General features: G+C 38.0%; 1 long non-coding RNA gene across 7 annotated transcripts in view; it reads left to right on the top strand.

Annotated features, from left to right (window-relative positions):
• The window catches only part of LOC108962605 (uncharacterized), a 66,603-nt gene that overhangs the window by 24,025 nt on the left and 25,882 nt on the right, over nucleotides 1-16,696 (top strand). For 4 of the 7 annotated variants that reach the window (XR_001991279.3, XR_007780554.1, XR_001991277.3 and 1 more), the window contains one exon: nucleotides 5,277-5,384. The exons of 2 other annotated variants lie outside the window; for them this stretch is intronic. This is a non-coding gene — a long non-coding RNA (uncharacterized LOC108962605). Of the gene's footprint in view, nucleotides 1-5,276; nucleotides 5,385-12,579; nucleotides 12,631-16,696 lie in introns of all 7 variants that reach the window. One more of the 7 variants, XR_007780555.1, reaches the window with a different exon arrangement.

Genomic DNA, 16,696 nt, shown 5'->3' with positions numbered 1-16,696 from the left:
TCACTGTACAATATTTGTCTTTTGCACTGTGCACTCACACAATCAGTCAAAAAAGATGGAAATGTCTATTATTTTTCCTTAGCCAACACCATGTAACTTTTTGTGAGAAAATTTCTTCCCCTTCCAATGATTTTGCTTTTCTTTTCTGTTGTCCTTTTCTCTTCCTGCAGCTTTCAAGTTTCTTTTTGGTAGCCAGAGGCCTAGAGTGAATAAGATGATTCAAGCATTCTTCCACCAGAGCTCTGTCTGCTTACAGAAACAGAATAGTCTCAAAGTCCTTTTGGCTACTTCTGCAACCATGTATATTTAAACATAGACATTTATGGCACAAAGGGAGCAAGAGACATGGCTAAAACCTTCAAAGTAACAAAATGCCATATCATCAGCATTACTTAGTTCCAAGCACAGTTGTGTAATAAGCCTTGCAGCACAACTCCTGTGTCAATGATGAGAAAATTGTAGTCAGCTGCCAGTCACCCAACTTTGCACACGTTACACCTGGCAGAGTGCTCAGGTCAGCTTTCTAAAAAGAAGGTGCCCTTCTGTTCATGAACAGCAAACTTCCAAAGTCTATATTGTAAGTGAAATTTCCTATCCTGTTGTCCAGTGTTCCTGGTATGCAGTCCAACTGCACTGGCATTTCATTCTGCGTGTTTCTGGTACGAGTGAATGTGTCATCTGCCATTCCTTCACTTTGTAACTTTCATCCTCTTGCAAAATTCTCTATCTTACTGAATATTCATGTAGATTGTATTCTTACAGCTGACGATCCTTATTGGTGGGAATTTTTTCCTTAAGTGATTCTTGCTCTTTAAAATTTTTGCATACTATTCAAGGAAAACATGTAAATTAACTTGGATTACCAAAATGTGCACTGTGGCTTGCCTGAGGTGCAGAATGAACTAATACTGATCTCTCCCAAATTTTGGTACTGAATCAGTGACTTGTGCTCAAAGGTGAAGAGCTGATGCCCTGGGAGGGGAGAAAAATTTCCCTTTACCTCCAAACATAGACTGAGAATAGGAAAAGTCTCAGGATGTTCTGTTATTGCCAGACACATGTTCTTTCTATTTAACATCAGTTCTTAGCAAATTAGTTGAGGTATATCCAAGGAAAGGTTTTTGTATATATAGTGTTCCTAATATTTTGACTTTTTTTTTTTATTGTAACACAGCAAAGCACTTTGATCTAAAGCCAGCAGACTGTCATGTGTATCCAAACAGTTGCAAACCACACAAGAGGGAAGATGACTGTAAGGCAGTTTTATAGTTTGTTCAGTATCATACTCTCTCTTCCTGTAAAGAAAAAGGGAATATGCCTTTTCAAATTAGGAATTGCTGGTCCTTTTCACTATGCTGCATTTTAACTTATTCTCAGTGGTTTTAGAATGCTGCTCTACCTAGCAGTACTTTTGCAAGATAGGCAAGTCTGGAGAAAGCCCCCAGATAAAAGCTAAGAGGTAAATCATGTCCGTCTTCAGCTCAGACACTTGCAGGCATCAAAGGACAAGTGAAATTCCTTACAAGGAGATAGTAATAAGCAAGGCAGTCAAACCAACAAAACTGAGCTAAGGTCTCATAAATTATATGACCTACACAAGATAATGGTCCTTAGACTGAACATGTCTTCATAAGAGTTTTCAACTGAACATGCAGTAACAAAGCAGGTATTTGATCAGTCTCTGTTTACTGTGAGTTCTTTCTTGAAGCACTCAAAAAATTACAAAGGAGATAAAACATTCACCTTTTTGTGAAACCAGAACTGGCACAGCCCATACCCCCTGTTAGTCTGGTACATCATGCCTTCAGCTGCAAAAGCTCTGGGATGTGTTGATCATTAATGGCCCTTATCTGCAGCCTCCTAATAAAATGAGGGTGAGCATTATTTTCCATACACCTCTCTGGCAGAGCAAATTACCCCATGTTTCCACTAGTGGAAAGGGCAGAGCCACAGGGCTATGCATCTTCAGCTACAAGCAGTTGTAAATCTTAGCTAGTCAGAGTTTCAGCACACTGTCAGTGCTGATGAGCACCACATGGCTCCCCCAAGACTCAAGGGTATATATCTATCTCATTAATCTTTTTCTTATTATAAGAAGAACTGGTTTATATTTCTTTCACCATGAGTCATGAGGAAATTTGTTTGTACCTTCTGTGTAGGGGTAGGATACAGTCAGGCACAGGAAAGCACTGAAGTAAATTAGCCTGTGAAGGGCTATTCCCAGCCTAAATTTTAAGGCTCAGATGGATTTTAGCTTGGAGTGCCTTACAATCTAGCTACCATAGACTTAAAGTAACATTGACTGTGTGAGAACAAGTGCTGCCTGCAAGATGAAGCAGAGCTGGGAGCTCCAGTCCCATAATCAGACAATAGTATCTGATGGTCCTGTTCTTAGCCACTGTGAAAGTAATAATGCTATATCAAAAGAGAGAAAGCATCAAAATTAAAGGCTGGCTAAAGAAAAACAGTAGCATCCTCAAGGCTGAGTTCAAGTAAATAAATTGCTAGAAATGAAAGCCTAAGTCAAGCAGAATTTCAAATCAAGAAGCCAGGATGTAGTGGGATGGGGTTTTTTAGCTGAAACAGGCAAAGAATGTCCCCAGTTTTCAGATACTCTTGTCTATCCTTAAGATTGCAAGTTCTCTATCATTCCTGAAAGTTAAGCACAATCATATTAAACCTACAGAAAATATATATTTTCTGAAGTTATAAAACAAGCTGGTTCCTAAGAATCAGCTGTATTGATGCAAATCATCTCCTCTTGCTATCAAGGAGTACGGAATAGTTGAACCTAGACAGACTCCTGTGATTTCCAGATCTCAAGGAATGTGAATTCATGCATTACAACTCACTCACTAGTCCTCCCTCTCCCCATTACTCTCTCTTTCCCCATTAGCTTAATTATGTCATGTACTTATTTCATCCTGTAAACCAGTAGGTATTCAGAGGATTACTCAGAATGAGGGAGTCTGTACTGAAATATGTTCACATTACTTCATCAATTTACCTCTCTTATCATTGCAGAAGATTTTATTAGGAGTTCATTTACTTGTGTATATGTATCTAAATGGGACAGATGGATGTAGGAATTATGCACGGATTTGCTGTGACAGAGCTGAGGAGCACAAAGTTAGCTGCAGTCCTGTACCAAGCCCTAGGAAATTGGGCGCTGAAAATAGAATAGACAGAAATTCTTTTCCTCCTTCCTTCCTTCTCCTTCCTCCTTTCCTTCCTCCTCCTTCCTTCCTCTTCCCTTCCTTTCCTTCCTCCGTCCTTCCTTCCTTCCTTCCTTCCGTCCTTCCTTCCTTGCTTCCTTCGCCCTTCCTGACTCCTTCCTTTCCGTCCTTCCTCCTTCACTCTTCCTACCAGTCGCCTTCCTATCCTTCCTTCATTCCAGCCTGTCCTGCCTTCACTTCCTTCCTTCCTGCCTTCCATTCCTTCCTTCCTTTCCTGCCTTCCTTCCTTCCTTCCTTCCTTCCTAGCCTTCCTTCCTATGCCTTCCGTCATTCCTTCCTATTCCTTTTCCCTTCCTTCCTTCCTTCCTTCTTCCTTCGCTGGTTCCCTTCCTTCCCTGCTTCCTTCCTTCCGTTCCTGTGCCTTTCCTTCCTCCTATCCTTCCTTCCTTTCCTTCCTATGTCGCTTCCCTTCCCTTCCTCTCCTTCCTTCCTTCGCTTCCTATCCTTCCTTCCTTTCCTTCTTCCTTCTTTCCTTCCTTCCTTCCTTCCTTCCGCCACTTCCGCCACTTCCGCCACTTCCGCCACTTCCGCCACTTCCGCCGCTTCCTTCCGCCGCTTCCTTCCGCCACTTCCTTCCGCCACTTCCTTCCGCCACTTCCTTCCGCCACTTCCTCCACTTCCTTCTGCCACTTCCTTCTGCCACTTCCTTCCTTCTTTTTTCCCAAAACCTGTCAACACTGATCTGAATTTCTCGGATAGATGGGTGAAATGTTTCTTGGTTTGACTACTTCCAATTTGTCTGAATCTCATCCTGTCTGTCAATGATATGCAGCTGTGTAATCCTCATGACTGGATCAACACCATGGCCATAGTCTGAAAAGTGTGCTGTGAATGTACTCAAACTGTTCAAGCTAGTCCCAAAGCAAAGATAACTGGCTTTAAAATGGTGGGTAAGTAGTTGTCTGCTCCTGCAGCCAACACAAGCTGAGGCTGCAACTTTGCAGCCTCATTGCATGCTGTGACTAACTGGGGAAAACCAGATTTGAATTCCAGGCTGGATCCTAAGCAGGATTTCATTGGCCAGTGATCCAGTGACACACTGGTCCAGAATATCTCCAGAACCACAAATCAGCAGTGGTGCTGTTGTCAGAATTCCACAGCATTGCAATGGGCAGGAAAAAATTCAACATTTTCTGTCTACCTTCATTTGCAGCAGATCAGCTTCTTAGTAGAAACAGGGTTGAAACACTAGAAAAGAGGTTCTGAGGCCCTGTAGAATCACAGACCTCTTTAACCTTCACCACAAAAAAGACACTGAAATTGTAGAGCGTGCCCTGAGAAAGGCAATGGAGCTGGTGAAAGGTCTGGAGCTCAAGTTCTGTGAGGGAGCTAGGGTTATTAACCTGAAGAAAAAGAGGCTGAGAAAGGACCTTATCATTCTCTGCAATTACCTGAAAAGAGGTTATAGCTGGATAGGGCTTGGTCTCTTCTCCCAAGTAACGAGTGACAGAAGAAGAAGAAATGGCCTCAAGTTGCACCAGAGGAGGTTTAGATGAGGGAAAAAAGAATCACTGAAAGGATTGTCATTCATTAGCACAGGCTGCTCAGGGAAGTGGTGGAGTTACCATTTCTGGAGGTGTGGCACTTAGGGAAAGGGTGACTATGCCAGTGTTAGGTTAATGGTTGGAGTAAATGGTCTTAGAGATCTTGCAAATCTTTCCCAACCTAAACTATACTACAATTTTATGATTCTATGACTTTTTGACATGCTTATATAGTAAAGTGTGGTTCTCGACTGCAGCAGAAGTCCCTTACCAATTTCTGCTTAACAAATGAGGCCTTCAAAAAGAAGTTCATTCTTCACTGTTCATTCACCAGGACGACTGTATCTCTCAGACAGAGCCGATTTCTAAAAGTGTTTTCTAAGTGGAGCATCTTCTCACACATGGACATGTACTAAATAGCTTTCATCTAAATATGTACTAAATATCTATATGTAAAAATATAAATATCTAATATGTAAATATCTAATATGTACTAAATATCTATTCATTACAGCCTAAAGCAAAACTATTTCCTATTTTCCCTTCCACATGATAGCAGTGTGTATAATAGCGAATTCATCATCTTCTCCAGCATTCTAAATGCCATTCTTGCAGCAAGGAATGAGGACAGGTCAGCATCATGGGCACTACTAAAGAACCATCGGTAAGTGAGCACAAACAAGACAAAGTCAGTCATTGCACTTTTAATCAGATTTTTCATATCTTTTTTTAATATATATCCACCCTATATTACACTATCTAAAAAATTCCTGTATGTCTGCAAAAGTCATCATAAGGAGCTTAAATTCTTTTTAGATGGCTGCAACTTAAATTAATGATTTTTTAAAAACATATTATTTGTTTAAAAACACATTCTATGTTTAAACACATATTCTAAAAACATTATTGTAAGGAATATGACTACTAAAATAATATGAGTATTTACCTGTTATTCAGACATGGAAGGGTTATTCAGATTATGGAAGAGTTACTTCTTGAAAATCTTACCCTGCAGACCTTTTTGGAACATCAAAGCCAGACAATCAAAAAAGCCATCAAAATATATCCCATGAGCCATAGGATTGCTTCTGAAATTCAGTTTTTGATATTTTTGTTAAATATTTTTTTAATCACTTACCCATACATAATTATTTTCTTTTCTTTTATCCTTTATAAGGCTGCAGAAAAAACATATACGTTGGAGTGTAGATTCATAGTGGTCTGGGTCACACACAGAATAAATTATGCCACAAATTAATTCCCTGAAATAGCAATTTTTACTTTCAGAATTTTAGTTTTATTTAGTAATAAATCAGATAAGAGTTATTTTCACTTAGTACAAAGATTGGGGTTTTGTTTGATTTTTTCTCACTGGTCTCCAGGTGAAAAAAAAAATATAATCTAATACACAGCTTGCAGAATTATCAAAAGTGCTGGTTACCATGCCAAAGAATGGCTGAATAAATTTCTTTGAATTTTTTTTTAGTATTTGCCATGCTTTACTCACTAACGCAAAACCCACAATTTTCAGTTCTAAAAGACAAAGCGTCTGTGTGTGCTTTAAAACATCTTATGTTACTTCTGCTCAGAGTGCCTGATTCCCATATCTGAGCTTCTCCACTTCCCAAAAAGCCATCAAAATTTATTTTCACATAACATATCCTCAAGGTTTAGTCATTCATTCAGCTTTGCACATTTCAGCTACTTTTTAATGTTGTTTGAAGCTCAAACAAGGTTTAACCAATCAGTAGTAGATATGGAGGATTTATCTGCAACCACACTATGCTGTTCCTTTAATACCTTTCAGCAACATAAGTGCTTACATCCTAATAGGTTTTTAGCTTAAGATCTAATCATCCACTCTTGAATTAAGATGCTTGAATGAAGCCAACTCATTTGGAACTAAGCACTTTAATGTCAACAGAGACATATGGTATTGAGACTGAATTACAAAGGATCTCTTCTGAGCCATCTATTATGGAAGCAAGACTAAGACTCCAGCATTATTATTAGTTTACTCATTTATTTTCTAGCAAATAATTGAGAGTAAGATCTTCTTAAGAAAGTGGAAATGGTCTAATAATTGCAGTCTGGTTGTATACTACATTCCCGTGTGCTCTGATTAAATCTCCCTCATCCATACTTTATGGCACTATGCTCATCTGTAAGATCTCCTTCTGAAAATGAAACAAACAAACAAAATATGAAGTGAAACAACTTTAGCCCAGTGATTAAAATTTTAATTTAGCAGCAGTAATTTCAAGTCCTCTAACATTTATTAAGAACTATAGACATTTACTTCCCTGGAATTATTCAAGCCTTATTATCTGACAAAATATTTCTTTTAAAAAATTGTTCATTACAAAGTTTACTGCAATAAATAACACCCTCCTTTGAATATAAAGTTAAAAACAGAGGCTCCCTTTTGTTCCCAAACTGTTCCACTCTCTCCAGTCTCTTACTGCTAAAGAAATCTCCTATAGCATCAGTTGGAAAAAATGGACATCCTTTCACATTGTTTGTTTATGGAACAAATGAACAAACAAACAAACAAAAACCAAAGCAATATACTGAAACAGAAAGCATATTTTTGTGGGATGGCCCTTTTAAGTAGAACCCATCAGCTTTTAAATGTTTATGACCATATAAGAAAATTGCTGCAATGTTTAAATCCCATGTTTAAACATCAAGGTTTAAATACCATTGTGTGGCTAGGATGGAAGATATGGTCGGACAATAAAGTTTCATTATTTATTTAAGCCACGTGTTACCAAGGGCTCCAGTAGACAGAGGTCATCTCTCTGCTTTGCTGTTTATTGCATAAATGGATTCCTATTCCTGGCTCAGGAATGCTGCAACATGGGCTCACAGTCCACGTGTTCTGCCCCTTCAAAGGCAAATAGGCTGAACTGCCTCCTCTGTGTCATCACAACAAACAAAACACCTGGCAAATATGACAGCAGAAGTAAAAAGATGCAGCGCAGTTCTAACAGGAGCATCATCCACGTCCATACTGTGAAGGGTTGAACACAGTTTCTCCAAGCAGACTGCACAGAACAACCAAAGTCACTGGTTACACTGTTTTGTTTTGTTTTTTTTTTTCCTCAAAGATTTTCAGCTCTGCAAATTTAAGAGACCTCCTGTCTTTCTAAATATAGAGACCTTCCTGTAAAAGCTTGTTGACATGGAAAAAATTGCTTAAAGTTTCCTTTAAATTTGTTAAATATTCCATTAAAGTGTACTGGTTTGCTAATTGCTTGAGAGCTCCATTTTTGATTTTGGAATTTATCCTATTAAGTAGCCCAGAAAAAGAAAAAGCAGTTTAAAAATAATGCCAATTTCCAAAAGGCTCTGCTTTGAAGACTTTCCTATTAAAACCATTAGAAAGCAGAAAGGTTCTTGTCATTGTCTAAATGTAACCGTTACGAAAGTGACTTTAAGAGCAATCTGTATTGTAGTAAAGCAGGGATTAGCAAAACCCACCTGAAGAACTTCCTCTGCATTTCTCCCTGTGAACACACAGTTCTAATTTTGTTTTGGTTTAATTGTGCTGGTTTGCTTCAGGTTACTTTTTATCTTTTCCAAAGCTTATATTTAAGGTGGATCATGAGCTGTCAGCTAAGTCTCACTGAGATCTCAGCAGGGACCTGGATGCAATTAAGCTCTGTTCAAGTCAGACCACAAAGCCAGGTCGTTTTCTCAGTTTGTATTCAGTGCAAGTAATACACAGACACACATCTCAGAAGGAAATGAGGTCTTTGGCATACACCAATTTGGCAAAGCCAATTCTTTAATCAGGAGAGAGGCAAGTGACACAGAAAAAGGCGAGAAACAGGGGAGCTTTTATTCCTGAATCTATTCTTCATAAAGGACTTGGGAAATTTTTAGCATCTTCAGCTTGAAGAGCTTCTTTTTTCTGTTTTGATCTCGTGTTCGGGTAGATGGCAACACTGAGGAGCTCTGTGACTAGCATGCCCAAAATTTTAAAGAGGACCATGGAGACACTGACATTGTAAGCTCTTCCCAAGCAGCAAATACTGTATCAGTCACATCTGGAAGTTTTTCTTCCAAAATTGGAACTGGTTACTGGAAACATAATTTTTAGTGAATGAAAGTAATATGAACACTATGCTTGTATCAATCCTGATCCAGCTATTGCTGGATTCATTCACAGGGGCGTATGTAACATATGAAGGAAAGACAATTGTAAGGATACAGCAGAAATCTGATTCTTTTTGAAGAGCATCTAGTATTTCTTCACAGCCTAATTTTTATACTTGTTATTTGAGAGGTCATGGGAGAGATGAATGCTAAAATAAGAAGGAGAAAAAGACCAGACTTGAGAGGATAAATAGCAGCATCTACCAGACGGTAATTGCACAAGTCCTTAAATACCCAGAACTTAATCTGAAACCTTCTCTGGTGTAGAAAGGGATGCGACAGAAAGGCATGGATTCAGCACCATCAGGAATTCTTTTGTTCACTTACACAGAGCCTCACTTGCTCAGGAGCTCACAGACAGAGCAGCAGTTTTCAGCTCTAAAGAAGGTAACAGCACGTAGTGGTACTCAGCCAACGCCAACGAATTGAAAGCACAGACAAACAAAAATGTACCACCCCTTGGGCTAGTTTCCTACCAAGGTCCTCCAGCTAACTTTTATGTAGGAATGTAATACGGGTTGCAGCCCTTAAGAGATACATGGCAACTGTAAACATACCACAGGACATCATTTGTGTGTACAGGTGAATTTTTAAAAACATGGTGATGGTGATTTGCTGAGAGAAATGCCATGAAGTCTGATAAAATTAACTTGTAAAATCAAACTTCATGTGAAAATGCACACAAGATTGCTACCTTTAGAGGAGTGGGAGCATGCGCCCTCTTTTCAATTTATTCTGAAACACACCCTCATTGTGAAAATAAACATAGGTATATCCCCTTAAAAGATGAGATCATAGTGTGCTACAACTAATAAACAAAAACAGACCCTTACTTCTGAGATCAGAATAAAGCCTCTGAAGAAGGAATGATTAACTTCATGTGGCAAAAGTCTAACTATAACAGGTTTAAAATAAATACAAAATAATTTACATAGCTAACAGCTAGGATTCTAAACTATCTGCTTTTCTGGCCAGACTTTATATTCAAAACATTTTGTTCCACACAAAAGCCTCCTTTCTGAACAGCAAAGCAGTGTTTCATATTTTGCTGCCATTCTCACAAGCCACCACGTGAGGGACTCAAGGACTCCTTTGTCTTTGAAAACCAGATTTACACCCACGTTAAACCTATTGCTTATGTCAAAATTTTTACGGCAGCAAATCAAATTAATCTGTTTATATTGTGAGGTGATGTAAGTAGATGGCAATTTACAGGGCAAAAAATTCACAAAATAGAAATTACTTTTTTAAAATTAAAAAAAACCAGTAATAAACACTATCAATTTTCTTCTTTGTTTGGGCAGAGGAGACATTAATTCTGCTAAACTTATATGCACAGTATGCCTCTAGCAAATGAAAGCATAGATTTCATTTGCTCTAAGCACACAACTGACATCAACAAAGGAAATATCTAAATCACCAATGACAGGGAAAAATTTTACCCAGAGCTTTTGTGCTGTTTTAAAATCAAATAAGAGTATATTTGGAGGTTCTTAAACCCTATTCCTTTCTGAAGCTTCAGAGAGAGCTTTGTAAAAGTTAAGATTTCCTACACAGTATCCCTGCAAATCAAACTAAGGAATTTTGACACAGGCAAGAGATAAGCAGATGAACTCTTTTTCAGAATACAATTAGAGACAATAGATGTGTAATAACAACCCCAAGATCATGTGGGAATAATATCTATATTTTCAGAAGCAGAATAGCCATGTCAGCCTGGCGCAGTGACGTTCTGACAAAATAACTCATCTTCACAGTTCTGAAACAGTTGAGGAATCATTGCACTAGATTGAATTATATGGGAAGGAAAAGCTATTTGATTTCAAGTGCATTTTCAAACAACTGGTTTTTTCTTTGAAAAGGCATGTTCTTACTTTGAATTTTCTAAATGGAAATCAGATACAAGCAAGAAAAGGCAATACATAGTTCTCACACTTCATCAGCTGGCTGACTGTTCTTCATGGCTTTTAATCTGACTTGGTAGTTTGGACTAAAAAAAACCAACCAAACAAAAATGGTGTCTTATTTTTTCAAGGATTTGAAGTAGATTAGCTGACTTCAGGAAAAGAGCATGAAGACAAATGCAAAATTTTCTTCCAAATGCTGGCTAAAGTAAAAATACTTTTAAGTTGAAACTGTTTGGTTGGAGAGTAAAACACAGCCAAATGACTTAAAAGTCAAATTGAATAATAAGCCAAACCAACTGGAAAAAATGTAAAAGAACAATCACATAATTATTTAACTGAAATATGATTTATATCTCTCTCTATATATGCATGTAAGTTATTAAAAAACAGGAGGACTTGCAAATCTCACAGTCATTTATGACAATCACAAATAGAAAGGCCCTCATGATATCTCATCAAAATGAGGGGATTTAAAATTTTCTCTACTAAGCTGTTCCCTCATTATATACCATACTTGCAGAGAGATAATGCAGGCACAGAGGGCTGAACCCTTTGCTTTCTCAGAGATAAATGAGTAAAAACTCCAGAAAAACATACAGCATAGAATTCCTGAAGAGTTTCTGTTGTCCACAATTATTTGCCTACATTGCTTACAATCTCAGGAAGGCAGAAACTGCTGCTCAAATGCAGCATCATGCCGAGGGACTGAGCTCAGCTGACATGTATGCCACATAATATTAAGCACTTTGTATTAGCAGCACTGGAAATTATCTGCAAAGGACCTAAAAGGCAGAAGGATTGCTGTATTTCCCAATCTCAGTAAATCTAAACTTCCATGTCATAAAGAAAAAGGATTAGTAAAACATAGGTGGCATATCTGTTGTCTGTAACCCCAAATGCAGAGAGGTGCCTGGAAATCCTGAGAAGTGAAGCTAGCACATGCCAACAGGTTAGTGTGTCATGCTTGGTGAGTGTTCTTTTACACTTCTAGGTACTAAAATGGAGAACATAGGGCCATTAAGACCAGAAAATTAGACCAGAAAGTAGTAATTGCTGAAAACAGATCTGTCAGTGCAGACCTGTTTAAACAAAGCTGGTATTGATCCACCAGGAAAAGGAAGTGCCATCTCCCTAATGAATGCATGCACCTGTGTACGTGAGAAGCATTTTAATGAGGAGATTCATTAAAAATAGCTAAAATTTGAATCAAGCAAAATATTTATCATGCATTCTCTTTGGATATTTACCTGGGGCAGTGATCTAATAGACATTATAAATAAAGCTCTGCAGATGCTTTGTGGGTAAACGCTTCTTCAGTTGCTGGCAGACCTGTACTTGTAACAGAATGTTAAAGTAGAGGAGAGGCAAAATCAGATGTGTTTGTGACATTAGTTTTTAATTATTTACTTGTTTTGTTCCATCTGCTTTTCCTTGTTCTGCCAGCAAAGATTTGGCAATATCTGCCCCATCCATGTGAATGCTCTTATCCTGTAACTGTCATGAGCACCATTTTAACTTTGTCATTTGACTATTTATGAACTTGCCCTTCCTTGCTGGTGTTGTTTCTTTTGGTGAACATTTCTTTTTACTTTTATTTTGTGTCTTGATAAGGAATGCTGAAGGCCTCACAGGCAGCCTTTCAAAGGACTGCACTGTTCCTTTGTCCTGCGCTAAGAAAAAAAAACTTGGTCCCACATTCACTCCTTGAGGAATCTTATTTCACTTCACCTCACTATCTCCTCTGTAGGACTAGATTTCCATCATAAGTTTCCATTTTTATTTTCTTTCCAGATAGACAACTCTCTTCGTGTTTCTCTGAAGTTCCTATGGACTGTATCCATGGTAATATTTGCTTTATAAACGGAATTATCCTTGAGGGTTTTTTTTATAAAATCTTTCACCTTAAGAGTAGCCACCCTCATTAACAGAGATTATATTTATAGCTTCTCAAACAATAACCGAGAATCAGGGAAATAAATTTAATATCCACAGGACCAAATGCTGTCTTCTTGCTTGAAAACCATGTGATTCAGAGAAAACTATTAATTTTCACATAGAGTTTAGTTTAAAAATCTTGGTTTCTTCCCTAGAAACTTTATGCTCAGCAAGTGCAAAATGCTAGTTTTGTTTGTCCTTGCAAAACTTTAATTTTGTGGTTACTAAATCTCCACAGTGCCTCTTTAGATTGCTTCATTTCATCTGTCAGAAAGTTTGAAGAACATTACTCCTAGATGACACTTACTAAACTTTGCTACAGTTTACCTGCATCAGTTTACCTGTTCCAATAAATTTTCATGGATGCCACAGCTATGCAACACCTTAAGTGAAGACCATAAAAACATGGGGCTTCAGGGCTGTTTCACCTAGGGGGTTTGGTTTATTTTCCTTTCACACTTCTCAGCTCCCACACAGGTTACTAGGGAAACATCTTTACAGTTCCCATTAACTTAACTGCTAGACATGGGAAGTACAATATGAGGGAACTATGTCAAAAGATGAGTTTTTTAACCTAGAGTAGGAAAGACTATCAGTTTGGTTTTTTCTATTTTTCTTTAAAGATCTGTGTAAAACCTGTTTTCTCTTCTTATTGTAATTAAAATTCTTCCTAAAACCCAATCTGCTCTATACCTTCCATTTGCAGAACCCCTTGTTTCCCACCCTCTGGTGTAAAATATCACTCAGTTGTTACTATAGCTATATGATCAAAGAGGTCCTTGGTCACACTAGACTCTAAACAGCCTATCATTGCTTTGAGGGTCTGGCTTTTTTCCCCCCCAAAAAATAAAGGCAGTATTTGTGCACACATATATGCAGATGTTTTGAAAAAACCCTGTATTTTCCTCCTCTGAAATAACTAATTTAGTAAGCAAAACTTTCACAGGTTGCATGGCAAGAATTAGAAGTCTCCACTTTATTGCATAATAAGAGTCTGAGTAGCCGAGTTTAAAAACCAATAGACAGAGAAATGTTTCTCCAAACAAAGCATAATGCATAAAGGCAAGCTCTGTTTCTTCATTCATTATGGGTTGCACATAATGAAGAGAATTTCAAGGATCAGAACAGGCATTGTACATTAAGTTATCAATATCTCATTTAGAAGATCTTCCTCTGTCTCACAAGTAGACAGACATATATAAACACAGACATAGACATGAACACAAACACATATCTATACAAACCTGTGTTAACACATATATAGATATGTATATATATGTATGTGTGGGCTGTGTGTGTATGTGGGGGGAAGGGGGGGGTGTATATTTTTATGCACATTTGTACATATTAGTATTTCCAGGCAGATGTACATGAGGCAGCTCCGTAAAGACAGCTCTTAGATGATTCAGAAAACTCATTGTGGCTGCGATTGGGATAAAATCATGTTATAGATATTGGCATACCTGCCCTGAATCCCAGTGGGGTTTTGCTGAATCCTCCACTAGAGAGTTAAGGCACTAACACAACTGCCGTGCACTTTCTATTTGAATGTGTTGACAAGGTGTATATATATATATATATATATATATATATATATATATATACACACACTACTAATTAAAAAATGTTTCAGAGGCTAAGTAACTGAAATTGACAAACGTGAAGGGCCTTTCCTTATAGGTGTAATGATTTAATTAGTTAGAGAATACTGATTTTCTGTAGATTATCTCATTCTAGAGATATTACTGGGTGATTTAGATAAAACATTAAGGGCTAACACCCTTTTCTTCCCCTTATTTCACTTTACATAAACATTCACTATGTGCACAAAGAGAGTCTAGCTTATAACATTACCCCATCAAGCATGACAAGAAAAACTGATATTGAGTAGAGCAGTCTTAAGTCTGCCACACAAGAAATTAGAGGCATAGCCAACAGCTAGTTGGAGTACCATTTGACTGAATTTTCTTAAATCTATTCTGGCATCCTTCTCTTCTGGGCTGACTGATGCAAATTTTAATAGAGTCTAAGAAGTTAAGGTGCTATAAAATCTCACAAGAGAAGCAACAGTTCCCTTTCAATTTAGTTAACATTTCATTATAAATAAATCAGGCAGACTGAAACCTGTGCTAAATCTTAACACAGATATAGCAGATATGTCTTGTTGTACAGAGATGCTAATTGTGCTCAGCACTTCTACCCCAAAAGGATAGAAAACAACCTGTTGCTGTATATATTAATTTTTAGACAGCTATGCACAGACATCTTTTACGTCATTCTCTTTTAAGTTGTTTTTCCAGTCCTGGTTGCTAGCAAGGTCATATGGCTATTTCCCTGCTTGTGTGTGTGTGCTCACTTCTGTGAGTTTGTCTGCACACACGTGCCTTCAGGCAGCCCAGAGCAATCTTCCCTGCATTTAACAGGACACAGCCTGCTGAGATCCAAGTCCTGGTTAGCATCATGTTTGGAGTGAAGCGGGGTGTGTGTGCCTCTTCTCCCCCTGAGAACCTGCCCAACGCCTGCAGAGGCCTTGGCTGTGCACCAGCTCCAGGAATAACAATCTGTTGCAGCCACAAACACAGAAAAGTCTGAACCATGGCAGTATCTTCATCCAGTCTGTCAAACTGGTTGTAAGAAGGCAGGGATTGTTAGTGCAATCTGCTGACACACCAAGATTACACCGATGAGCCAATGGAAAATAATTGCCAGCAGAGTGATTTCAGAAAGGTCCAAAAGAGCTTATAGGCACCTGGAATACCAAAGAGATTTCCAGGCAAACATGACTGACCACTGGAGAGCGAGCAAAAAGAAAAAAGCAAACAACAGATTAAGTCCAAAGCAGTCCCTGTTTCCAGCTCAGCACACAGTTGCATTCAATTGCCTGAGTTTTCAGAACTCCAGATGTGTAGACAGGTAAAAAATACCTTCTGTGAAAATATTTATTACTACTGGAAACAAAAAGGTCTAGTAAAACATAAATACTGGAGCATCATAAACATCAAGTCATTGTAGTTTCTAGGATGCCACCGTCATGTCAAAGATAAGACATTTACTTCATGCAACTGTATTGAGATGACTCAGTGACTCATTCAACTACTATTCATAAGTGTTCTTTTTATCTCTTAGTGTTTTCTAATTTAATTACTAGTTGGACAGCTGGGATATTTTTTGATACAAAGCAAACAGAGCCTTCTTTTGAATAGCATTATTTCTTTGCACTCTTACATTCAGATCCCTTTATAGGAGTAAATTTTCAAGAAGAAAACTAAGATAACCATGACAATACTGAGCCAATACTTCTGCTCCACTGCTTGTAAAAACCTGCTTGTCTGAATTCCAACGTGATTTTTTCCAAATGCACTACGAAGGATGTAGCCTTGTGGAAATAAAGTCATGCTGAGGTTTTTACTTCAACAAATCCCATAGCATTTTACTGTTGCTAATCCTCTGGCCTTTCAGATGAGAGATAAAGGCATGAATATTCATTTAAACACAATTCACAAATCAGATAATTGACAAATTAGGACAATTTCCAGATACAGGCCATATTTTGCAGCCATCTTGGAATGCTACAGAAGACATTATACACACAGGGCTACCAAAATGGACAAGGCTGATGACCTGAGGAGAAGTTATGTGAGGTATATATTTTTTTTAAATCTTTTCATTTTTGGTAAAGAGAATATTTTTAATATCTGGGCAGAGCTGATTAAACCACAAAAGGAGGCTTTTCTGTTTAAAATGGAAATATTTTTGGTTTCCTCAGTTACCTACTTTCTTGCAGTTCAACCATAACAGAGTTTTTGAAGCTCTGGTATAAATGGCTGATAATTATGTTCCGAAATACAGACAATTCTATAAGTCGCACAGGAAGGCTGTATATGGCCACTGCAGCAAAGCATTCCACTGAATCAGGATAATGGGAAACCACAGCAAATAACAGAGGGCTTTAGCAAGAGGATATCTCCCTTCA

Source organism: Serinus canaria, chromosome Z (assembly GCF_022539315.1).
Source record: "Serinus canaria isolate serCan28SL12 chromosome Z, serCan2020, whole genome shotgun sequence".
Classification (NCBI taxonomy): domain Eukaryota; kingdom Metazoa; phylum Chordata; class Aves; order Passeriformes; family Fringillidae; genus Serinus; species Serinus canaria.
This window is presented reverse-complemented; position numbering and strand designations above follow the sequence as displayed.